At 40.4% G+C, this 23,701-nt stretch overlaps 1 protein-coding gene across 2 annotated transcripts in view; it reads left to right on the top strand.

Annotated features, from left to right (window-relative positions):
- The window catches only part of pcxb (pyruvate carboxylase b), a 350,229-nt gene that overhangs the window by 109,732 nt on the left and 216,796 nt on the right, over positions 1-23,701 (top strand). The gene's annotated exons all lie outside the window — the stretch shown is intronic.

Consider the following 23,701-nt stretch of genomic DNA (forward strand, 5'->3'; position numbering starts at 1 on the left):
AGTCGACTCATACTAATCAAACCTTGATACTTCATACAGTTAGTTATTATTGCTGTGGCATGCCAAACATGTGACCCATCTTTTTTTGTGTCCCAAGTCACTGCTACAAATCACACAGCTCAGACTCGGAGTCTGAGCTGTGATTGCCCAGCTAACAGTGCTAACAATGTCAACAGAGCTGACAGAGCTAACGGTGTTAAGGTGGAAGGGGTGGGATCGGAGGGTGAGCATTAAGTTGCCATGAACGTTGTTGCACCGCCACCATGGGCCGGGAAGCAGTTATCAGCGGTAACTGCCGTATGAGTGCAGTGTCGAGCGGCAGCGATTAGCTCGCCAGGATACAAACACAGGGACTTGCATGCACTTGCATGCACGAGCTCCCGTATTGGCTACCGTAACAAAGAACAGAGAAGCTTTAATTAAAACACACACAGAGGGACTGTGACTTTATTCTCTGCACAGGATGCCGTTAATCCACTTTATCTTTACATGGCACACAGTGGTTTGCTGCCATATTAATACTAAGAATGTTGCATACAGCTCCTTTTAGTGCAAAATTTCAAACTGTGCTCCAAATGATGGGCTGTTTGTCCTGTCCCCTGGGCTTTCTCACAGTAACTGGCTGACTGTTTTTGGATGTCAACAGCCACTTGGTCAATTCCTGATTTTATCTTACTAAACACACTTTGTGGTTTCCAGTAAAAAGAACAAAAAGAACCAAGAAAATAACAGTTTCTCCACTTAAATTTATCTATACCACTTAGCTGGTGCATTGAATATTCTTGGCATATTCTTCCTCTTAACTAAGTCCAGTTTCAACATTGAGTGATAAAATGCCAGGTCCCAACTGGAAACAATAAGCTCTTTGCTTCGAAGATTAATTCTGCAACATAATTCTCTCTTCTAATAATCATGCAAAATGTAAGCAGTTTTAGTCCATATGTTGTTTTCACTTGGGTTCCAAAGAAAAATGGCATCATGTTGAAGTCCTCTTTCTTGCCACACGTACATGCTCTGTGCAGCATACATCCACATTTGAGAGCTTGGTTTTGTATGGTGGTGTATCAACCACACAAACCAGCAAAGGAGAGCAGTGAACTGACCATGTAAAGAGCTGAGTGTGGAGGGTTGATTTTCAGTGGGATTTATAGTACGAGCATCTGTTTCACATCCATAACGGTCATTTCACTCAGTGTTGATATCAAAAATAGCAGTTACCTGAGCTTTGTGGCAATGGGAGATAATAGAATGTCTCCATCCAAGTGTGTGTACACATGTGTTCACAGTCATAGCTGCAGAGATCAACCAGCGCTGGAATTATAAGTCTGTCACATTGATCCATGTAGTTGCACTGCAATTATGAACATACATATGAGGTCTGTAAGTGGTATGACATTATTTTCCTGTGTGTGTGTGTGTATTTTTGCATGACTGAATGTTCATCTGTATCTCTCCATGAGAGGGATGTACATTTAGTTCTATTTAGTTTCTAGATTTATTTATCTTCAGCATCTTTGTACCTCCATGCCAGCGATAGCCGAGGCAGAGACATTATGTTTTCAAGTTGTCCACATTCATAGGGCACATTCTTCTGAATGCGATATCTCAAGAACACCTTGAGGATTTTTTTCAAATTTGACACAAACATTCACTTTGACTCAACGATGACCTGATTACCTTTTGGTCATCATAAGTCAAAGGTCAATGTCCCCGTGGCCTCATTTGTCTCATTGTTGTAAACACAATATCTCAAGAAAACCTTGAAGAATTTTTTTTTTTTCAAAATTTGTCACAAATATTCGAGTAGACTCAAGGATGAGTTGATTAGATTAGTCCAAAGGTCAAGGTCACTGTGACCTTGGATTGGTCTAATTTTTCCTGAGTGCAATATCTGAAGATGTCCTCAAGTTAGTTTCTTCACATTTTGCACAAATGTCCACTTGGACTCAGGAATGAACTGTTTCTACCAGAACTCAAGAGCCTTGCGTGCCCACCTTGAAATTGTGATTGAATAGATCTTTTGTGTGGCTGGGGGGAAGATATTTGTGCAACGTCCATGTTTTCACAGACATGGATATAAACAGTAAGTGCAACTTGACTGGTGCATGGAGGCATACAACCACGTGGAGGTGTATCTAGTTAAATGTTTATTATGGTAATGGCTATGGAGATTGTGTTTCCATGTGCTTTGTGTGTGAGGACCAGTGATTTCCTTGACAGTGTTTACACTTCAGAGGACACATTTGTCTACATATGAGTGCTCTGTGTGTACATCCACACGCACTGTATACCTGCACCCCATACGTGCCATTTCTCATCTGCTCTCGACAAATGTCTTTCTCGCTGATGAGGTCTGATCCCTGGATGCTTCTCGCTGTCAGGTTCTTTTGCCCTTCACCCTAGACTGTACACCCACCTCTTCATCGTCTATCACTTTTTTCTCCTTCCTATCCTCTGCCCCCCCTCCTTTAATGTGTTTCTTTTTGCTGATTCTCTATTAGCTTTTATGGGCCTTAACAGTGTCACAAAGTGCCTTACAAATAATTAAATGGTAATGAAAAGCAGTTTGAATCAATAAAAATGGCACATTAGTTAAAACAAGGTTTAATAAGAATAAAACAGCAATTTGTCAGAGTGAAAACAAATCAAACCATGTGTTAAAGATAATGGTGATAATGGCGTTTTTGACCTCAGCAGAGCACAGCACTTAAAAAGCCTTGGGGCCTCGATGGCTATGGCTGGGTTATGTTTGGTCTGTAGCCTAGACTCTGCTAACCGTGGGAGGATACTGCTTGAGGGGAGAATGAAAGGGAAATTAATTCTTCAACAGTGCAGAGAAGTTAAAAAAAAAACAAGTACATGATGTGCACTCCTTCAGCATCCTGTCAGAAATCTGCAACCTCTGGCTGAGCAAGTGTGTTCGAGCCAACCATGGAAGCTGATCAATAATATTGTCGTCATTTCAAATTTACTGCAATTGGGAAACTATAAATTTCGTAGAGACCCTCTAGTTTCTTACCGTTTCTCCCCTTGTCACGGACGCTGTGAATAAAATACTGCCATTGCTGCCTGGTGACTTAACACAGCGCTTTTTGACTCCTTGGATGTGATTGGATTTGAGTTGCACTGGTGGCTTTCCAATCAAACAAATCATCTGTCTGTCGCTTCTGAGCGAGGGAGAGAAATAAATGGTTGTGTTGCACACGCAGATTTATTTCAATTGAATTTAAGTCCATTAATTAATCCCCTAGGGATAGTTGTTTTATTTCATTAACAGTTTATGTGGCCCAGTGATCGCACCAAATGTTTTATTTTAACATTAACCTGATAAATCACCACATTCAGATGAAACATTTATCTGACAATTTTGTTTTTATAGCTATATTCAAATCAGTGGCATACATTTCAGATTCACACCTGATTTGGGGATGCAGGCCCAAAAGATGTAAGCTATTGAGATAACATCCCCATTATGTGGCATTCTCACTTTCAGGGTGCATTACTTTTCAGTGTGAAAGTAGCTGCTTTCACTATAAATCATCTGAGAGGAGCCAAGGAATAGCTTGTGACCTTTCCACTTCAAGGACTTTCTTCCTCGTCTCCACTCCATGTATTTTCTCTTCAGCTCCCCCTGCATCACTCGATTCTTCCTTCCCACATACCATTCATCTTAAAATAATGTACATTTTCCCCACATCCTTACCCTCCCTGCTTTAAGAACAGCTTCTCCCCCTCTTATCATCCTCATATCCATCTCACTCTCCTTTCTCTCATCCCTCTATCTGTTCCCCATCTCTGCTCCCCGCCTCTTTTTGCCTGCCTTCCTATGCCATTTAGCCGCGCAGCTGAGCTATGAAATGTGTCAACAGAGCGACAAACTCCCCCTCCACCATTACCATGCAATATAAATGAACCAAACACAATCAACACAGAACAGCGAGGATGGAGGAATGCTGCGTTTGAGGGACAGATGAATAAATGATTACCCTAGGGCTGAGACAAGGTCAGCAACTTGAGTGACGCAGTGAAAGGTGGACAGCAGGAGGCTGAGATAGTCCTCACGCTATGGGCATTTTGGTCACTTGAGGCACAACTTGAATAATTTCCTTTGACTAGCGGAGATCAATTCAGTGCCATTTTCAGAGTCGATACAGATTCCCCACAACAAGATGCCCAAATCTCAGAGAAGCAAATGGCTGAACAGCAGAGTTTGAAGGATGCTGCAGTGGCATCAAACTTTTAACCAAAACTCAAGTGCTGTTGAAAATGCAGTGATTTTCTTAGTGTGTTCAACTCTGTAAAAGAGCAGCTGTGTCAACAGGAGAGGGCAGGAGCCATACACTGAAATAGAAAGGCTACTTTTCCCACAAAGCACAAAATCAGCCATCCTGTACAGAGCACTTGAGTGAAAAATGCTTTCCTATTTAAGAAAAGCATGAAGAATAGAGGAAGCCGAATAGAAGGAGAGATGGGAAATGGGGTGTTAGGGGACGAAATAGTGCAGGAAAAGAGAAGAGATCAAATGGATAGAAATAAAAGAGCTCAAGAAATCCAAAAAGGGAGGATGAACATGTAAAGACAGATTTATGGATGTGTGTGAATAAAATAGAAGCAAAGATCCAACGGTTCCAATCAGCGATGGGTACATCCTTATTTTGTATCTCTTTGACTTGATTTTCTCTTGTGGTGATAAAGTATTCAAAGGAAACAGGCAGAAAGACTTTCTTCCTTTTAATAGAGCTTTCAGAGCAGGTGAGGAACTAGGGGAGGAGAGAGACAGAAACAACACAGGCAAATGAGGTTCGCTGAAAGAAATGGAGCAGTGTTAAAAACAACCATTACTCAGCTTTTATTTAAAGGTCTGACCCACAATTGCAGTGTCGCGACCCGTGCTGTTGCATTACGATTGTCTAGTGCTGCCAGACAGTTTACTATTCTTAGACAACTTAATGTTTTTCAGTCAGTTCACACTCTGAATAAAGTTTAACACTTAGCTGGTGAAAAGAAGAAAACTGCACTCACAAATAAGGACTGAAATTGATGCACACACTTAGTTTCAGGATTGTCCAGTTACTGACATTGATTTTTTTATCATCTGATGACAAAACTGTCTAAATCTATGGTTCACTTAGTCTTTGCTCTGGAAATTTCTATATACTGCATGTTCTTCATCAGAGGAGTTTGCTCAGTTATCAAGGAACTGTAATGCTCAAGATATCTGTGATTCAGTGCACCTTAATGATGCCTGCATCTCCTCATTTATTCCAATATGGCCAGAACATTGAAACAGCGGGGGTGTTAACACTGAGAACAGTTTATATGAGTTGTATAATCCGTCCTTAAGTCACTATGCAGTGTGTGATATCTAATAGGCTGGTAGCTGCATTGTATTTCATTTTCTCACCAGAACCAGAATGTTCCCCTACCAATGAACTCCCCCAAGAGCCAGTGCCCCTTGTGTCTACCAAAGAATATTCATTATAAGGGACTATATCAAAGTATGCATAAAACAGCAGAATGATGACAGGCACATTTTTACAGCAAAAGTTTTTTTTGTCTGTTTTTTTACACTTAAGAATTCCATTTTAATGTCAAATGTTAAAGGGCAAAACCATGATATTTTTGGGCTGTTGTAGACCGTAGGAATAACATGTATGAATTTTGAAAATGGGCGTTGTTCCCCTTAAAAAAAAAAAAAAGATAGAAATTAGAATAAATTTTCCATGTTCACATAAATATTAAAATAGTTTCATGCAATCCTGAGAAGTGGGAAGGAGTCGTCGTTTTGAATTGGCAGCTCTGTAAGTAAGAGCTCTGCTGCTGCTCTGGGAGCAAAACACCGTCTGGTAAAACACTGGAGAAAGATTTGCACTGGGTGTAATCATAATAAAATATCTTAGCTAATAGTGACAAGTAGTTTTTAGTCTCCACAGCTGTGAATGAAAAGCGAAGACTATAAGTATTGACTATACTGTCTGCATTTTCCTTAAAAATGGTTGTTTCATGAACTTCACATTCATAGCTCTTTAAATGGCATTACATTCATTTGAAACCGTTATTGAAAAGATAGAAAGAATACTTTAGGAGGTGGAGCATCACATATGTTTAGGTCAAGAACACAACAGCAAGAGAAGGGTACATAAATAAAAAAAATACAAAGACTTAGGTGAAGCGAGGGATGTAGGGGTGGGAGGGGAGACGAGGATGAGGAGTGATGGATGTCACAGGACGAGGGTAGCGGCAGCACCTGTCGACAGAATGACAGGGAGGGATGGACTGCATGCTTTGGGATCAAGCAAGCAGGGAGGGTAAGGAGAGGTGGAGAGTATTAAAGCAGCACCTTGACATTTTGTATTTTAATCTATTTTTCTTCAGCAGGCACTCATCACAGTGCATCTGCCAACCTTTCGGCATATGAGCTCTGTGATCAGGTTAGCCTGGATGAGATGTGAAGCTGATTCCAAGAAGCACAAGTTGTTTACACGTTTACTCCCATTGTATGATAAATGAATAATAAAGACAATATACTAAAGTCCAAATAACATTTTACATCTGAAAGTAAAGATATGGGAATATGGCTTTGTTGTAAACTGAAGTGAAAACAGAAGGAGGGTTTAGTCTGATCTGTCTTCATACCGTAAAGAAGTAAAGGGTGAATGAAGAAGGTGTGTGATATTTGTCTTTGTCTGCATTTGATAGAATCAACATGGGAGCAGCGGTCACATTGTTGTCTCTCCATCTCTGTGCTGATCTTTCCATCAGTCTCTTCTTACAGATATTTCCATTTGTCTGAAGTGAATCACTCAGTCATAGCTGACCATTTACTTCATCCTCTGTCCTTCTCTTTCTTCCTATCCAACCTGCTAAACCTCTCCTTCATTTCCCTTTGCCAAAAATGCCCATTTCTCATAATTCCTCTTTTTTATGCCTCTGCGCAGGCAATAGCCATGGCTGGAGGCATTATGTTTTCAGGTTGATCCACCGCATTCTTCATCCTGGTTCCCTCATTAAAAAGCGTATGGGATTTTTCCATTGGATTTTGGATTATTGCTGAAAAATAAATTCTGTGTTTAAAATGAACTTTAAGATACCTACACATTTTGTTCAGCAAGATAATCTTCACAAATGAGCACCACTGTTAGGATTTTTGAAGCCTAAATGGAATCGCCAGAAGTAAAAATCCTGGTTCCATCATTAAAAAAAATGGGATTATTCAATTGGATTTTGGATTATTGCAGAAAATAAACTCCGTGTTTTTTAAAAAAATGCAATCACCAGAAGTTAAAAGCTAGTGCTTGGCTATAATATAATATAAAGCTACACTATTGTCGCCACCACTACGAGGCTGTAAAGCTGTGTTTGGCGCGTAAAAGTCTCTTAGGCTTGTGTTAACCACTGACCTTATTTAAGGCTTCTAAGAAAACCCATTCATACAGCACAGAATCTGAGGTGCTGAAATGCTATTTCATTTCCGGGTTGATTACTGGGGTACTCTATTGGATAAAATGATAAAGTGATGACATTATATATTCTAAAGGTCGAAGGTCAGCGTCACTATGATATTATAATGCTCTGCGAAAACACTTCTCTTGCCATTATTCTGCATCATGACTCAGGAACAGAAGGAGATACATCTGTTAAGATACTGAATTGGTGACACTAAGTACCACTGGGTGTCCATCTTCAAACTGTGATGATTGTATAGATTTTCTGTGCTGCGTGGTTCAAGATGTGTATGAAGCATCTGTGTTTTTGAAAATATAGTTTCTTTGAAGTAACATCCATATTATTTGCTGTGAAGCATTATTTGCTGTCATGGTTACATATGAGTCTGGACAAACATGGATGTTAACTGTAACTGTAATTTGACTGTTTTGTAGAGGCATACAACTGCCAGGCTATAATTCTAGTCATTACCTTATTTCAAGATTCGCCCTTCCATAGATATTTATCCCATCTTTTCTGCCTCTTATCATTTCCACCACCACCCCCCCTCCCCATCCCACCCTCTCTTGTCTCCACAAAGAGACAGCAAGTAATAGGGCGAAATCCTGCTGTTCCTCTCTCCTCCCCGTGTTCCTATTATCCACCTCCTCCTGAATTCTCAGCACCTCATTTCACTTCCTCCTTTTCCTCTTTCCCACTTTGCCCTCTCTGTGTCCTTCCTCCTACTGTCATGTGCTAGTCAGTGGACTTTTTAAAACATCCAAAGCAGCCCATGTAGCTCCAGAGGAACTAAAACCCTTACTCTAGCAGTATTTGTAGCCTGGAGCAATCTACGAGACCTCACTTATTCCTCGTCTTTCTTTTCCTTATCGGTCTGGATTTGAATATCAGAAAAGGATTTCACTGTCATCTCACAATTCATCCCATAAATCACTTGTCTTTTCCTCTCATTGTGTCAATCAGCGTTACTCACATCTATCCCTCTATTTCCACCACCCCACACCAGCATGCAGCCTTCTCTTGTTTGTTTCTTTTATTGGAACGCATTTGCATTTGTCACTCGATGTATTAATCATATGTTTTACAATGTCTTTGTGCGCGTATGGGTATGCAAGCTTTTGTGTCTCTTTGCGTGTGAATGTGTGCATATGTACCCCATCCTCAAAGGAGCAATTTCAGAATAGGTCAAGTCCTAATTAGAGGAAGTGCGTTAGTCTTGCATAGCACATCATCATAAACACCTTCATTTGCACACCATAAACACCCCACACCTCACGTTGGGCCGCCCCAGCTGACATGATTTGTCACCATTATGTTCCGATTTCTCCATTGCCATAAACAAAGTAGACAGTCGCCTATGTAATTGCCAGTGAAAGAGCTTGGGTTGTTAGTATATGCTTGTTAGGTTTGAATAGTGTTACATAAAGCATCAAAACATCTGAAGTATTTCCTTTTATGTGATGATGCAGGACCACAACTACCCAATTAAATAGTTTCCATGACTTTGTCTTTGCTCTCCTGTTTGTTTTGCAAATTTTTAGACCCAGCGCAATCAACAATGAAGTTACACTTTTGCTTTACCTAATGTTCTGCTCCTCCTTCTTTGCACAGAGTATGCACTGCACTCTGAGATTGTGGTGCCTTACATAACAGAATGATATGTCTTCAGTACAGCTCCTAATGAGTCGTCCACCAAAAATGTAATATCAATACGTGGCAGCCCATATTTTAATCCGAGCGCCAGATAAAAATAAAAAAATTAAGAAAAACTAATTAAGAACAGAATTAACAGATATATTTTCATCAACTTTCAGCAATAACATTGCTTTGAACAAATCACAATTATAGACTGTTACATACCTGAGGTGGGTGGGGTTATGGGAGATAACTACAAGCTAGGCTGTCAAAAAATGGCACATTTCTTCACCTGTATGTGATGCAACTTTTGATAGATGTTTTGAAAGATTGCTTGTGTTTTCGCTTCTCATGTGCAAAAGAGTTGTTAGACTTGTGGCAATAAGCAGTGTCAGCATCAACTCTTGAGAAGTAATAACTGGACTTGGAGCCTGTCACTGACAGCAGGGCTCCTGTGTGTGTGTGTGTGTGTGTGTGTGTGTGGTGTGTGTGTGTGTCTGTGTGTGTGTGTGTGTTATACAGGGCTCTCGTCTTGATTCAAATGTGCACCATCAACAAATGTCTTCATCTTGTAAATAAGAAAAAGAGTAAATGAGATAAAAACTGTAAAAGATAACCTTTATGTAACCAAAATAAACAAGAAAAATATTTTCTTCATTTCTCCAATACTAATGAGCAGAACAGTTAGTTGAAGCTCATTAGTTCTCCAGTTTTTAATAATTCGGCCCTCTTGCCTGTTTAATACCGGGGTTTGTTACCCATCTATAATGATGTATCTTTTTTTCTTCCTGGTCTCAACCAAATGAACCAAACTACAGTTGTGAAAGCCCACTCAAACTTGTGACACTCGACAAATACATTGTAATGAGAAATCTAGAGAGCACGAGGGACACCCACTCAGCTCACATGCTACCTTGTTAACTTGAGTAACACTCAGGCGCCCTGAGTAGAAACACACACTTGCAGTAGGGCAAGTCACGAGCAGCTGTACAGGGTGTAATTTCCAAAGAGACAACCTTTGACCTTGAAGGGTCATGCATGGAGAGAGCCACATACGTGAGCAGACTTATCCTGCAGAGTGTGTGTGAGTGTACATTTGTATGTGACTGAGCAGGAACCTGTCACTCTGTGTGCTTTTTAACTGTGTGCATAACCATCCCAGTTTTGTCCTGTAATCTCTGGTCGAATCTTGTCTATTTCTGAGTGCAATACAATGTTACCCCCTTCCCACTCCCCCTCCGCCACTCATAACCATGGTAATTATGGGCTCAAATTAGCACCGTATTTTATGGAGTGACATTTCTATTTCTCCTTTTCCTCCATTAGTGCACCCTCAACTCACTTCTCTACTCATATATTTGGTGGTTTTGTCCAATTACTGTCTCACTATCTTTTTCCCTACTCTGCCTTTCTGATGGTGCTCCAACCCCTCTCCTCTATCCATGTGTCATCCTATCATTAGTAATTTCATTTATCAAAATAGCCAAAGAAAAATCATTACTAATAATATACAGCCTGCACAGAAATCATTACTAATAATATCGAGTCAGAAACATTTTAATCACAGATATTTGACAATAGACAGTGCTGAGCAGTGTTTGTTGTTTGTGGTTTTTGGATTGCATTGTCTCTTTTTCCCAAAGCTGTGCACACGTGGGTCAATATAGCAAGAGTATTTTTTTTTTTTGCATCCTGTTCCTGCGACTCATCCAGGAGAGTCTAATTGCTGAACACTGAAATCTCTTGTTATTCAAAAACCAAAAGCTTATTGAAAATTGAGGGAAACATGCATGAGTGCACTCTCTGAAATGCCCTGTCACACTCTCAATTTTCAGATTAACTGCTCCTGGTTCCATGTGCTGCAACGCAAAATCCTAAAACTATTAGAGTCAATCACTGTAAAAGATTTCTGTTACTTTCTTCATTTCCTCAAAGTGATATAGATCTCCTCCTAATTATGAGCGTAGTAATGATTAGCTGCTTGAAATGTTTGCAATAATTGAAACAAGTTTAATAATTCCTGTAGAGAAATTGTTTTGTTGCAACAATAATAGCGAATGGATACATTTCACAGAGAAATATGATAGAAATCCCCAATAAAGCAAATGAGTTTGTGACATTTTTAAATAGAACACCTAGATGTCATTATAAAGGACAATAAATTATAAAAGAAAGTGTGAATTCAAAAATGACCTGTATATGCAGAATACATTCCAAATCTGCAAACCATTGCACCAGATATTCATACATTCAAACCTAAATTAGTTTGAGTGCTTTTACTTTGTACAAACCTGTTGCATCAGGTAGATGGTTACAAGATGAGATACAACTTAAAATGCAGCTTATTAACTTGTGACATGAAATGGTGAAGTATGGATGGTAGCTCCTAATAATAGAAGAGCCGTGAATCCATTTTCTTGGATATATTTAGCAGGAGCACATCTTTGCATTTATGATGACGTTCAGCTGGATCTTGAGCTATAGAATTACCACTGTGATGCTTTCTCTTAGGATAGGAATTGCTGATTGCACCAATCAGTTGTTTATTAAAGGACATTGTAATTTCCATACACTTTTACTTAACAGTTTTTTGACCATGTCGTGTGATACAGCCATTCTTGCTTTTACTAAAAAACATCAAAATAAAAATAATCATGGAAATATAAACATGGAAATGTTAGAAGAACAAACACTTGTATCACGTTATCGAGTTTACATATAATAGCATGCATTATTTTTCTTGTACCCCTTAGTCTCTAATTGAACATAAGTATACAAAGGAGAAATGAAAATGCCTTCAAGTCTTAGATCACACTGTTACAATGTATGGATGGAGCTAGTTAGTTAGCAACAGCATGGTACGTAAGTGTGTTTCTGTTTCCCCAAAATTCTGTGGTTGCGGCCTAGGGCTGAAATTAATTAACTTTGAGGAAGTTTGTAACCCTAACACCTTCATTTTATGCTTGAGGCATTTTACAGTAAACTGCTTCAGCAGCAAACGTTGCATGGATCATACCATGCGCTTCGCCCCTTTTCCTTATGGACTCTACTATCCTGTTGATGCCACACTGTTATGGCACGTCTACTTTTCAATGATCAAACCTTTGTTTACATTTTCAAAACACTGTGGCTGAGATGTAATTCATTCATTTATCCACTTCATCAATTTATCTCTCCCTCGTTTTCCTCCTGATCTAATGCTGAGGGAGGTGTGTGTGCAGCCAGCAGTGTTGTAGCTCCACTGAACTCAAAACCCACTTGAAACCACTTCTTAGTGGTCCAATCAAATGTGAAGGGTTTGATTTAAATTCCTCTTGTAATTGTACAACATAGATGTTTCATAACTGGATACTGCATGTCGAGATGGCACGCATTCATTCGAAAGGAGTTGCTGGACTGCCACATATGCCATAAAAGTTTTCTAGCTTCCAGAGTGACTTCCACCATATGCACAGTCGTGTTTCTCCTGCTGGCCCTGCTATAGTCTATAAGCAGAGTTCCCACTCTGCTTATAGACTATACATTGCATTTACATCACAGATTATTTAAGACGCTTTTCTTGGCTCAAGGAAAGTTTTACAAATATCAAACCTCCGTGAAACTAAATATTCATAATAGAAAGAATCATTATCAACCCTTTTTGCTGTTTGTGGTGTCCTGTTAACAGTTTTATAGTCGCGCCTTTTACAATGGTGGCCTATGGGGAAAGTGTTTTGGGGCTGCATGGGATTTTTTTGCTGCAACTTAAAGTGGCCTCTGGAAAAAATTGGAAGCAAGACTGAGCTGCTTTCCTATGGGCTTGCTGTACAACATTCAAATATTCAGCTTCACTGAGAAATATGCTGCATTACTGAAGCTAGACACTCTAACTTCTGTTTCACTGGGACCTTAAGTTGGAAACTGTAAATATAACATTGGTTCTCATTTCTTCACTGCATCTACAGCCTGAAGGTCATTTCTGCAGTTCTTTTTCTTTCCATTTCCATAAGTCCACTTTCATTTTTCACAGGCAGACACAAATTTCAGCCCAATCTTGCAAAAGAAAACACAACATTTACTACCTAATATGAATCCTAAATAGCCAAATAGAAGAAAAAAGATCTCTTCAACTCCAGTTCACCTTGTTGGCTTTAGTCTTTTTTCGGGGGGGACCATGTGAATAATCCATATCTGATCGCAATGCAGTTTTTTTCATTATTTTTTCTCCCCCTCTTTATACACTACCACTATGTGTGGCAATAAATCCACAAAGGGCCACACGATGCATTGTTCTCGGCCATAAAAGAAAGCAGTGACACATTGTTTTTGTATACATCTCCCCAGGAACACCACCCAGGTCCCTGCTCATATTTTATCTCTCAGTATAACTCCACATACAGTAATAGGTGACCTGTTCCCATCTGTACTGTATCTCCCTCCGCCCCACTATATTTTTTCCCCACTATTATCCCTCTCAGCCTTTTCTCTGGAGCCATTTCCATCTGCCCTCCTCACTTCCTGCTGTCACTATCAATTTCTTTCAGTTTTTGTTTATGTATGTGACTTTTTACACATGCATGTGTGTCTGCATGCAGACAGGTGTGTTTGTGTGTCTATAATTGAATGTCCCCACTGTCGACAAGCCTCCTCCCAGTCTCATATTCCTCGTTTATGCTGTTTTTCCATCTGATCCGCTCTCTCCTCTCTTCCTCCTAACTCCTCATTTATCATTCCTCCTCTGTTTTCACTTTCTGTCTGTTCTGTTGCTATCTCCCTCCCATCTCCCCTCTTCCATTTCATATTTTCCTCCACGTTAGTTTTCTCTCTAGTTATTATTCACTCTTTCTCTCCCCGTCATTTCTCATCTCTCCCTCGTGTACCTTTGTCTCGTACCGTCTCTCCCTCTGCTCTGTTAGTTGATTTGTTTTTGCAGCTTCATATTTTTTACCATGTCTTCTTTCACCCTGTTCTCACATTGTTGTCTTCTTTCTATTTTTTGCCCCTTCACTCTCCTACCTCTCCTGTTGTTTCTGCTCTCTCTCTCTCTCTCTCTCTCTCTCTCTCTCTCTCTCTCTCTCTCTCTCTCCCTCGCGTGCACGCTCTCTCTCTCTCTCATGTTGCTGATTTGTTTTTGCAGGTCTCCCCTCACTTTCTGCTTTTTTCCCTTCTTTCATCTAATTTTTACACTCTTGTTCTGTCGTTTTCTTTCACAGCCCCCCTCCCCTTTCCATTTGTTTGTACATCTCCTATTGTCTCCCCTGCTTACATCCTTCCCTTCTCTGTCTCTCATTCTCCATCCCTCCATCGCTCTCTATGGAAATCTTCTCCTTATTTGTCGCTTCTTAGTCCCACATTCCTCTGTCGTGCTCGCCCCTCCCTAACTCGTTTATTTTTAAATCGGATTCCTCCCTTCTCTTCCTCCTCGTTTTTATATACACCTGGTCCCCTGTTTCCTCTTTTGACAATATACCTCCCCCTTTCTTTGCTCGTACTGCCCTATTTGTCATTCTCTCTGTCTGCTTTCCGAACCTGAATGTCTTTTCCTCCATGGTTTGCCTCCCTTTTCCTCTCTCTTTTATACCCATCTCTCTCTCTAGTCACTCTCTCTGTTTGCACTGTTCATGATTGTGTTTTCCAAGGTGTCTTACACTTATTCTCTTTATTCTGTGATTATTTTCTTTTCTTCAGTCTCTCAGCTTTTTTATTTTACTGGTCTCATCTTATCGTGTATGTGTGTAGTGGGAAAAAAACATGCCTGTACGTGTTCACATAGGAGTACCGTGTGTTTAAATTAGTTCCCATGTCTGCACCGTGTGTCAGTTTTAATCAGGTCCCTTGTACATTAGTGAAGGCTCACCTCTTTGCGACTCAGCAATTTTTTTTTTGCGCACAGTGCGCAAAATGGCTGTGCTTAATTCAGGAGCAATTCTCAGTTGTGTGTGTGTGTGTGTGTGTGTGTATGTGTATGCATGCATGCCCATTCGTTGTGTGTTTTATTCAGTGTGGTGATTTGAGGCAGATGGCTGCAGGAAGGGAGCAAGAGTCCCTGATTTTTCTATTAAAGCATTCAAACCAGTGTTCCTAAATGATCTCATTTTCTGCAAAAATTTTTTCCCCAAAAGTGTTTTCGTTATTCTTTTAAAGAAAATTTCGAGATCCACAAAATTGCCAGTATCTTAAGGATTGTTAAAACCACCAAGCTATGCTTTTGAGAGCAGTTTGAAATCCATCCTGACTGCCTGAGCCAGTTAAAACTGGGATCATGATTAAGGAATTGCATAAGTTTCATAAGAGTTTTTAATTTATAGTTTAAATTAAATAAAACCCTAGAAAACTAATAATAAGTTATATAAATGTGTTCTGTCAGTGTTCAGGAACATAGGTTTTTCCACTGTTGCCCCATTAATACTTGGATGACAGCTACATTCATTGGTTTTAGGAAACTGGCTCTGACCTGATTTGTGTTGAAATGTTAAGAAGAAAGTCACTGAAGGGTTGTTTAAGTTGGATTGCATTAAATAAGTATTTCACTGCTGAAAAGATGGTCTTTTCACAAAATGGTGCTGTCTGTGCAGAGGTGCATACTTATGACCAGACAAAACAGAGAAAAGGGCTGTGACATTTGCTTTAACTACCAGACCCGACAACTACCAGACTGCTCTGCACCACACAGGACCATTACAGACTCCCTCTGGTGGGTGACATACAGCGAGATGCTCGTCCGCAAAACATTATTGCGGCCAGCTATTAACAAATGATCTTGTATTACAGATTAACAGTAAGCTAAAGTGGGTTTCTGGAAACATTTTAGGCAAGACATAAGCAACACAGTCTTGATTTATATTTGATCAGCGCCGATAGTTTGATCTCAGTTTGTTTAACTTCCATTTTTAACTTAAAGCAAACAATATGTGGCTCCCACTTCCTGTTCACAAAATCTCATATTACAGCAAAATAGTACACTTAAATATGTTGCTGAAGGTATTTTTGGCGAGAAAAAGGGACAGCAGTAACAGAATTTTGCTTTATATTTGATCAGCCTTGCTCTCTCTGGATCCACTGCTATACTCCTGTTGTCAGTGATAGTGGCAAGTATACAATAATGAGGAAGTACAGTCTGTTGAGCAACTACAGCAAAATCCTAAGAGCCAGTGAAAATCCGCTGGATGACCCGCAACGCTGGCAAATGAGCAGGGAGATCTGGGTGCTGGCGGAGGGAGGTTTACCACAGTTCATTTATTACATACATTGTAATGACACAAAGCTGGTTGAGAATGGGCAAAGAATCCCTGAAGTTGGAGATTTCATTTTTTAAAGACATTGTTTTGCTGCATTATGTTTATGATCCTGCATACAACTGTATGTTTTGAAGAGTGAGAAAAATAGTATATGATGATGAGATAAGACTCAAATGAGAGAAATTTTGACACAGAAACACTAATCTAATGTAGCATGAGATGAGAAATGGCACCTGCACTTGTTTGAAATGTAATGTAGTAATTATCTCTATCAAATAAGCTTTAATCAAAAGGCAACAAACACTAGTTTTGCTTTAAGACTTAATTCTCGACATGTATCTTTACGATTGGCTTTCACAGTCGAACAGTGTGAACAGGGTAGTGGTGATGCAGAATCATCAAGAGCTTGATTTTCTTCTCATTCCAGAGGAAACAGCAAGCTGGAGAACAAGGACTTACGGTTATGAATGATTTTAGGCCAAATGGATGACTTCAAATATTGTAGGAGACTAGTTATGTAAAACCCCAGTGTGGTAAATCACGGCCTGTCAAATCTGGCACAGCAGTACTTTGTACCAACAAACCAACCAAGTTGGCTCATTTAAAGTCATTCCTCTTGAGGTCAATTTTTAGAATCTGTGACCCTCAGTTGCCAAGGCAGCATGGAGAAACGCCTAATCACAAGATGAATCTGACCTCATTTTCTTAGGCAAAGTCACAACTTTTAATTGGTATTAGTGACAGCAGCCGCGCGTTTCCTCTGAGAGCGTGGCCACTCAGTTGGACTGGCAGACAAGCGTTTCTCTGCATGTTAATGGCAAAAACAGAACGACAGAAGAAAGGCCTCCTGGATTATTTTCAGTGGTAACCATTGTAAAAGTCCCCTGTGTCCTCCAGCGGCTCTGTAGCAATATGACAGGAGCCGCAGCAAAGGCTTTGTTTCTCAAACGTTGAAACGAGCAGGCATATTATAATGCAGAGATAGTGTGTGTTGATGCACAGGCTTTCACATCAGTCGGTGGTCTTTTTGATGACTGAAAAGGAGAATTACAATGAATTAATTGAACATGATTTGACGAGTTTGACCAAGAATCCTCATTTTGGGACAGATAGACAGAAATGTGGCTCAGGTTGACCACTGATTCCCCAAAACACATGCCATTCTCAATATTTTTTCATTTAGCTTTAGTATAGTGAATATATTATTAATGGATAAATGGGTGTATATAGATACAGTGTGCCTACTGCTAATGAGCATCGTTCCCTGTTTGGTCCCAAAGACACCAAAGCAGTTAGTTGGTCTGCTGTATTGTATGAATGCAAATCTTCCACTGTGGAAAGTTGTTCTCTCAGGATTGTACTCGTTCAACTTGTGTATAAGTGGCTCAGTTTGGGAAGTTTTCTTCGTTTGCAAATAATTCTGTGATGTCACCAAAGCCCCTACATCATCCCTCAACATGCTGACCAACCCCTTAACTTTCCCCTTACCTCATCTCTCCTTCTAATCTCTCCCTCTGTATAATCTGTCCTCCAGGCTCTCCGTGTCCGTCCCACGTTTCTTCCATCCTGCCAATTCTACATCTTCATCACACACGTCTTTGCCGGCTTCCATCTCTTGCATATTTTTTTCCTCTCCCTCCTGACCCCAGAGTTTCCTCAACAGTTTCCCTGCTCATCTTTATTCCAGCTCTCATCTAGTTAATTTTACACCCCTTTTTTTTGGTGTCTCCTTTCATCTCATCTCTCACTCTTTTTCTTTTATTTCTTTCCCTCTTGACATGCTGAATATGTCTAAGAGGTTTCAACACGTGTCCTACATAACCACAGTCTGGCTGTAGTGGATGTGTGGGTCTTTTTTGTCTAAAGCCGTGTTTACACTTTTTCCCCCAGTGTGGATTCTGTTGAGTGAGTGCGTCGCAGTGTGTTCTTGATCTGTGCGTGCGTTTACAGTTTTAGTGATGCATCTGCATCTCTGTATGCATTTGTTTCCTTGTTTCTGCATCTGTATGTATGTCTGTATCTGCAAATGTGTGTGTGTGTGTGAGAGAGAGAGTGTGCGTGTGTGAGGGTGGTTTTATCAGCTCTTGCAGATGGCCCCAGCCTCTCATCCATCGTTCCAGTGAAATGAAGAGCCCTCTGAAGAGTGAAGGCAGAGAAGAAAGGAATGGACAGACAGACATGGAGAGAGAGAGAGTGAGGGGGCGATGACTCACAGAGTGAGAGAGAGAGAGAGAAAGAGGGAGAATGAGGGAGAGGGAGGGAGAGAGGGATGCATGGGGAGAAACAGCGAGAGGTAGAAAAGAAAAGGCCATCAAAAGATGGAGAGATTGAGAGGAGTGATGGGGGGAAAGAGGGACCACCAGAAGGGTCTGTTTACACAAATCACTGTCGGGTGTGTGAAGTGTTCATCTAAGAGTGTGTGTGTTTGTGTGTTGGGGGGGGGGGGGGGGGCATAACACAAGCGCTTCGGACCTATCGGCATGCACATGAATTTAAACCAAGTTTTCGATATTACACAAACACATCAGGCTTGTCTGCTTAAAGTGGCACTATGTGAGTGTGTATCCTTCCAAGAGGGCATTTGCACGTGACTTCGTCTTTGTCGATGTACAGCTCGCTGCAAGGGTTAGTCACATAGCTAGAGGTGTGCGTGTGCATTTGTGTGAGACAGTTGGCTCGCATTAAAAAGAGGCTCCTCAAATCGCCTTGGGATATGGAGTGTTTGCGATGCAACACCCGCAGGAGAGAAAACAAACAGAACAGAGACGGAGAGCAAGGGATAAACAGGAAAAAACAAGCACGGGGAGAGATGAGGTGAAGGAAGCGAGTTTGTGCCACGTCAAGAGGCAGTGCAGCGAGCAGGTTGGAAAGGTGAATGGGGGACAGAGTGTAACTCTGAACACTGACTTTGCAAACACACTCTGGGGTGGTGAGGGGGAAAACTAAGCAGCAAAAAGGGGAGGAGGGGTTGCTGACAGGTTGAGCAAAGAGGAAGTGGAAGGAAGGAAGGGTGACCTGCAGTGCAGAGAGGTTTTTGTAAACCGCTTAAGGAAGTAAGAGTAAAAGGGGAGAAGAAAAGGAGGTCTGTGTTAGCATTTTGTCCTTTTTGATTATTTCTCCCCGTTGGGCTGTGAAATGTCACTTCCCGCAGGCCTTTTCTTTTATTGGGGAAAAAAGACGGTCATGGCATGCAGAGATGGAAGGAATAGATACAAAAGAACACAAATAGTCATGAATGCAGGTACCACACTGAGTGCAATATCAAACCCACTACTTCTTTTCAAAGGAAGTGTGCTAAGGGTTTTTACATTTTATGACAGACCGTGTTTTTCTGAGTCAATTAAGGTAAGCACTTTGAAAAGATATTATACTGTAGTTTGTTGCCTTTTTGAACCCTCGGGTTTTGCTTGAGCACAAATACTGTTTTGGTGTTGCAAAGTGCTTCACTTAAAAAAAAAAAGTATGAAATAAAATGGCAACTGACTTTTCTTCAGGCTGGTTAATGGAAGCCAAGTTTATTGTGCGACGACACCAAACGCTGCTTCTCTGAGAGCAAAGACTCAACCACCAATTTTCCTTTGAGTGAGCATAAAAGCAGCAGCTGAGGACCTCGGGGAGTCAAGTGGGACAAAAAGAGTTTAAAGGGCAGTAGAATCGAGAGATATGTCACACAGGTTGGACCATAATGTTTAACTATATATCTTTAAATGTTGCAGTTACAGAAGAAAATGACATCAGAAATAAACAAATTTGCCAATTTCACATATTTCCTAAAGCAATAGCTTTGCTCCCCCTTTACATCTTGTACAGAGGCACCTATAAAATAAGGGAAGGTCAGGATGTCAGTGACAGTATTCAAATTTTGCTTTTGTGCCCCTTCCATTGAAGTTTGATGTGTTATTAGTCTCTAATGAGATCATAACTCTGTCTGTCAGCTGCATATAAATCAACTGAAGCTTGTTTTGTCCAATAAATGACAATACATGACCAAACAGGGCACATCCCACCTGTTATCACTGACTGCACTGTTACAGTGCCTTACAGTTTGCCTCAATGATTTACATCATAAAAGGGATTAAGCTTAAGCTTGTGACATTTGCTATCCCTCACCAATACCACAGCTATATGTCTGTTTCTTTTGTTCCTTTGTGCACCTGTATTTCTCACTGCTGTAAATGGTTTTATCTCCAAATAACTGTGGGGTGTCTTCTGAATAATGTTAGCTAACCATAGTGAAACTGCTAACTTGATAAGGTAACAAGTATCTGTAAGTTATAAAGGTCCTGCTGGCTAAAATTAGCCCTCCTCAATATTAATGTGATTGATACCTGCTTTATGTAAACACCACACAATAATGATCTGTAATCTGTCACTGACATTGACAGCAGGTAAATTGTGAAAATGGGTCAGACCTGTTTGTTCATTTATCATGAAGTATTGGATCAAACAGGGTTGGGTGAGCAAATGTTATATGTAACTATGAACAGAGCCATAATCTGTTTGGAGACCAATAACAGCGAAAACAAATGTGTATATTTATATTAAAAAAGAAAAAAAAAACATCAGTCAGCACCTAAATGTGTTTTTTTCCTCTTTTGGTAGAAGCATTTTTCAGTCAAAACTATTTTTCAGCACCAATATAATGGGTTATAGTATATAGTATAAGACTTTCCATTCCTCCTCATTAACGTCAATAGAAGTGGCACCAAAGTCTAGCATTTGCAAAACTGGGATGCTGTCACTGATGTAATGACCCTTCGTTCTATAGTTTCCTTGCCAGCTCGTGCATTAACAAACATTTCAACAGGAAACACAATTGGACCCATTTTAAAATGTTTCTGTTGTCAAGTTTGAAAGAAAATTTATCATTCAAACAAGATTTAAGGGAAGGAGTAAAGATTGCACTGCTGTTTAAAATATGCTTAATGAGCAAAAAAATGCAAACAGTTCTTTAGTGCTTAAAGATAATTTAGGATCAAGGACCAGCATGATGAGAAATCTGTGACCACTGGCAATTCAGTCCAATTATTAGGACTATATGAGGAGTATAATAAAAAGCTCTCTGCCCTTCCATATGACAAGACGGGCAATAAGAAGGCTTGAGGGAGGAGACAGGAAAATGAGGAATGAGCAAAAATGATGGATACAAAAGGAAAAAAAGGGGAGGAGAAGGAAGAAGAATAAGCTGGGAAAAGCCACCTAATCTAATTCATTTCTGAATCCCATTTAGCTGATCCATAGACATTACTAGTGATCGGCTGAATCAGTCAAGCGTAATGACCAGAATGTGCAGCACTGGGGGAAAAACTGCCACGTCTTTCGCAGCTGTGGATTAGAGCTGGTCCCACTGGTTAGACAGCTTTTTCAGTGGACATCGCTAGGATAAGGGCAATTAAAATAAAATTAGAAGGAACATTAGCAATTGAGCAGGAATTGGATTTTGACTAAAGCTCTTATCAAGTCCATATGCCGAAAGTGAAACCAGCCATATTAATGTGACACGTCATTTAATGAGATGTACAGCTCCGTCCTCATTTTATTCACCACCGTGCCAGCATATGAATGTATACTCACTAATCCTGTGATGTCCCTGCTTTGAGAGCCACCTTCTGTTTTTGTTTACTCACTTTATTTGCAGCTGAATTCCTCCCACACATGTAGAATTATGTCTTGTCTCTGCGTGCTCCGGCAAAACCATTGATCAAGCATTTTAAAGGTCACCACTGTAATGAACTTGCCAGTTGACACCAGATGGAAATCAGATAGCTTTTCTGTCAATTGGTTGTCTTAGGTAAAACAAGGTCACATGAGCATTTATGTTTTTGATAACTGTTTTTGTAATTCAGTTTCAGAAGGGTTTAATTGTCAGAGCTGGGAACGAAATAATCTATTAAAGAAGTATTTCCACAATAGAACGAAAGCCCTGACATAAAGCTGGGGTGCCTATGCATAGAAAGATGGAAATACTTTTGAATTTGATGTTACATGACCAGAGGAAAAAAAAAGACTATGGCACAGGTGTTTGGTAGAAAAGTTAAAACCCCCACACTACATTGGGATGGGGGGGGGGGCTGTACAGGGAGCTGGATGGCGCCCACTTCCTGTTTATACACTGTCACCATTACAGTGACAGAGCATGAAAATATATCACTGAGAACATTTTAGGCAATAAATAGGCAGTGCTGTAACATAATTTGGAGTTATATTCAATCACTTATCAATATATTCAATCAGAACTGCCTTTTTACTGACAGAGAGAAGGGTGGGTGTGTCTGTTTGTGTCCATGGTGGTGGCGCCATGGTTGGCAGGCAGTACGAAAAATAAGGAAGTACACGTACTACTCACATTGTTTTGATACAAAGCTGGTTGAAAATCAAAAATATCCCTTTAGCTACTGAAAAAAGTTTAGCCGACAATCTGTGAACTACACAGGAATTCAACCCCAAAATAAGACCAGCATATTCATCTTGAGTAGAGAGCTGGAGGTTTTGGCTGCAGCCCTACAGCAGTACCATTTGTTTCCCATCTCCATATTATCCCCATTAGCTCCCATTCACATTCTTGTCTCCACCTTTCTCTGCCTGCTCTGCCTGCGTAATGTACTCGCTTCAGGCTCACAGGTTGCTCAGTGTCCATCCCTCATCACACTCGTGTTCCTACTGCACTGCTTTACTGGCAAGCAATGGAAACATGCTTATCCAGTTTTCTCTGCTGTAATGTGTTTCTGAGGTCACATATGAGCTGAATTAATTTTGTGGCCCTTGGCCTTTACCCCCCAAAAACACTGTTTATTATTCCAAAAATGTTTCCCTGGATCCCTTTAAAGCTGTTATTCGCCCGAGAGATGTTACTGAATATTTAGGCCGAGTGTGTAGGTCAAAAGCCGGGCAGTGTCCAGTGGTCTGATGTTAGGTCATACTAAAGCCTGTGCAGCAGAGCGTTATGAGCCATGTGCAATAATAGCCTGGCTGTGTGGTGACGAGTGGGTGTAATGTGGTCGACACTGCCTGGGCTGAAGCCACTAAATGACAATATCCCGACATTCAGCACATGATGGATTATCGACCGTTGAGTCAAGAAATGTCACACTAAGCCTTGTGTCGTCATTTAATAACATCTTTTCCACTTTGGCAAATCCACAAAAAAGCCCAGAATGCATTGCAGTAGACTAAGTATTGTTATATGGCTGTTTGATGGTTGTTTGCATTTTTACAGCACAAAGCACATCAATCCGTGTAAATAACTACAGGATGTTTCAGCAGATGTTGTGGTATAGCTGCTAATTGATGTCTGGAGTCTGTCACCATCTTCTTCAGTTTTTAATTAGAGTCAATCTTTAAATTTAGTTGTTTTTTAAGCATTTATACTCTTTTTAGACAGACAACAGGAGACGAGGCGAAAG

Source organism: Plectropomus leopardus, chromosome 23 (genome assembly GCF_008729295.1).
Source record: "Plectropomus leopardus isolate mb chromosome 23, YSFRI_Pleo_2.0, whole genome shotgun sequence".
Taxonomy (NCBI): domain Eukaryota; kingdom Metazoa; phylum Chordata; class Actinopteri; order Perciformes; family Serranidae; genus Plectropomus; species Plectropomus leopardus.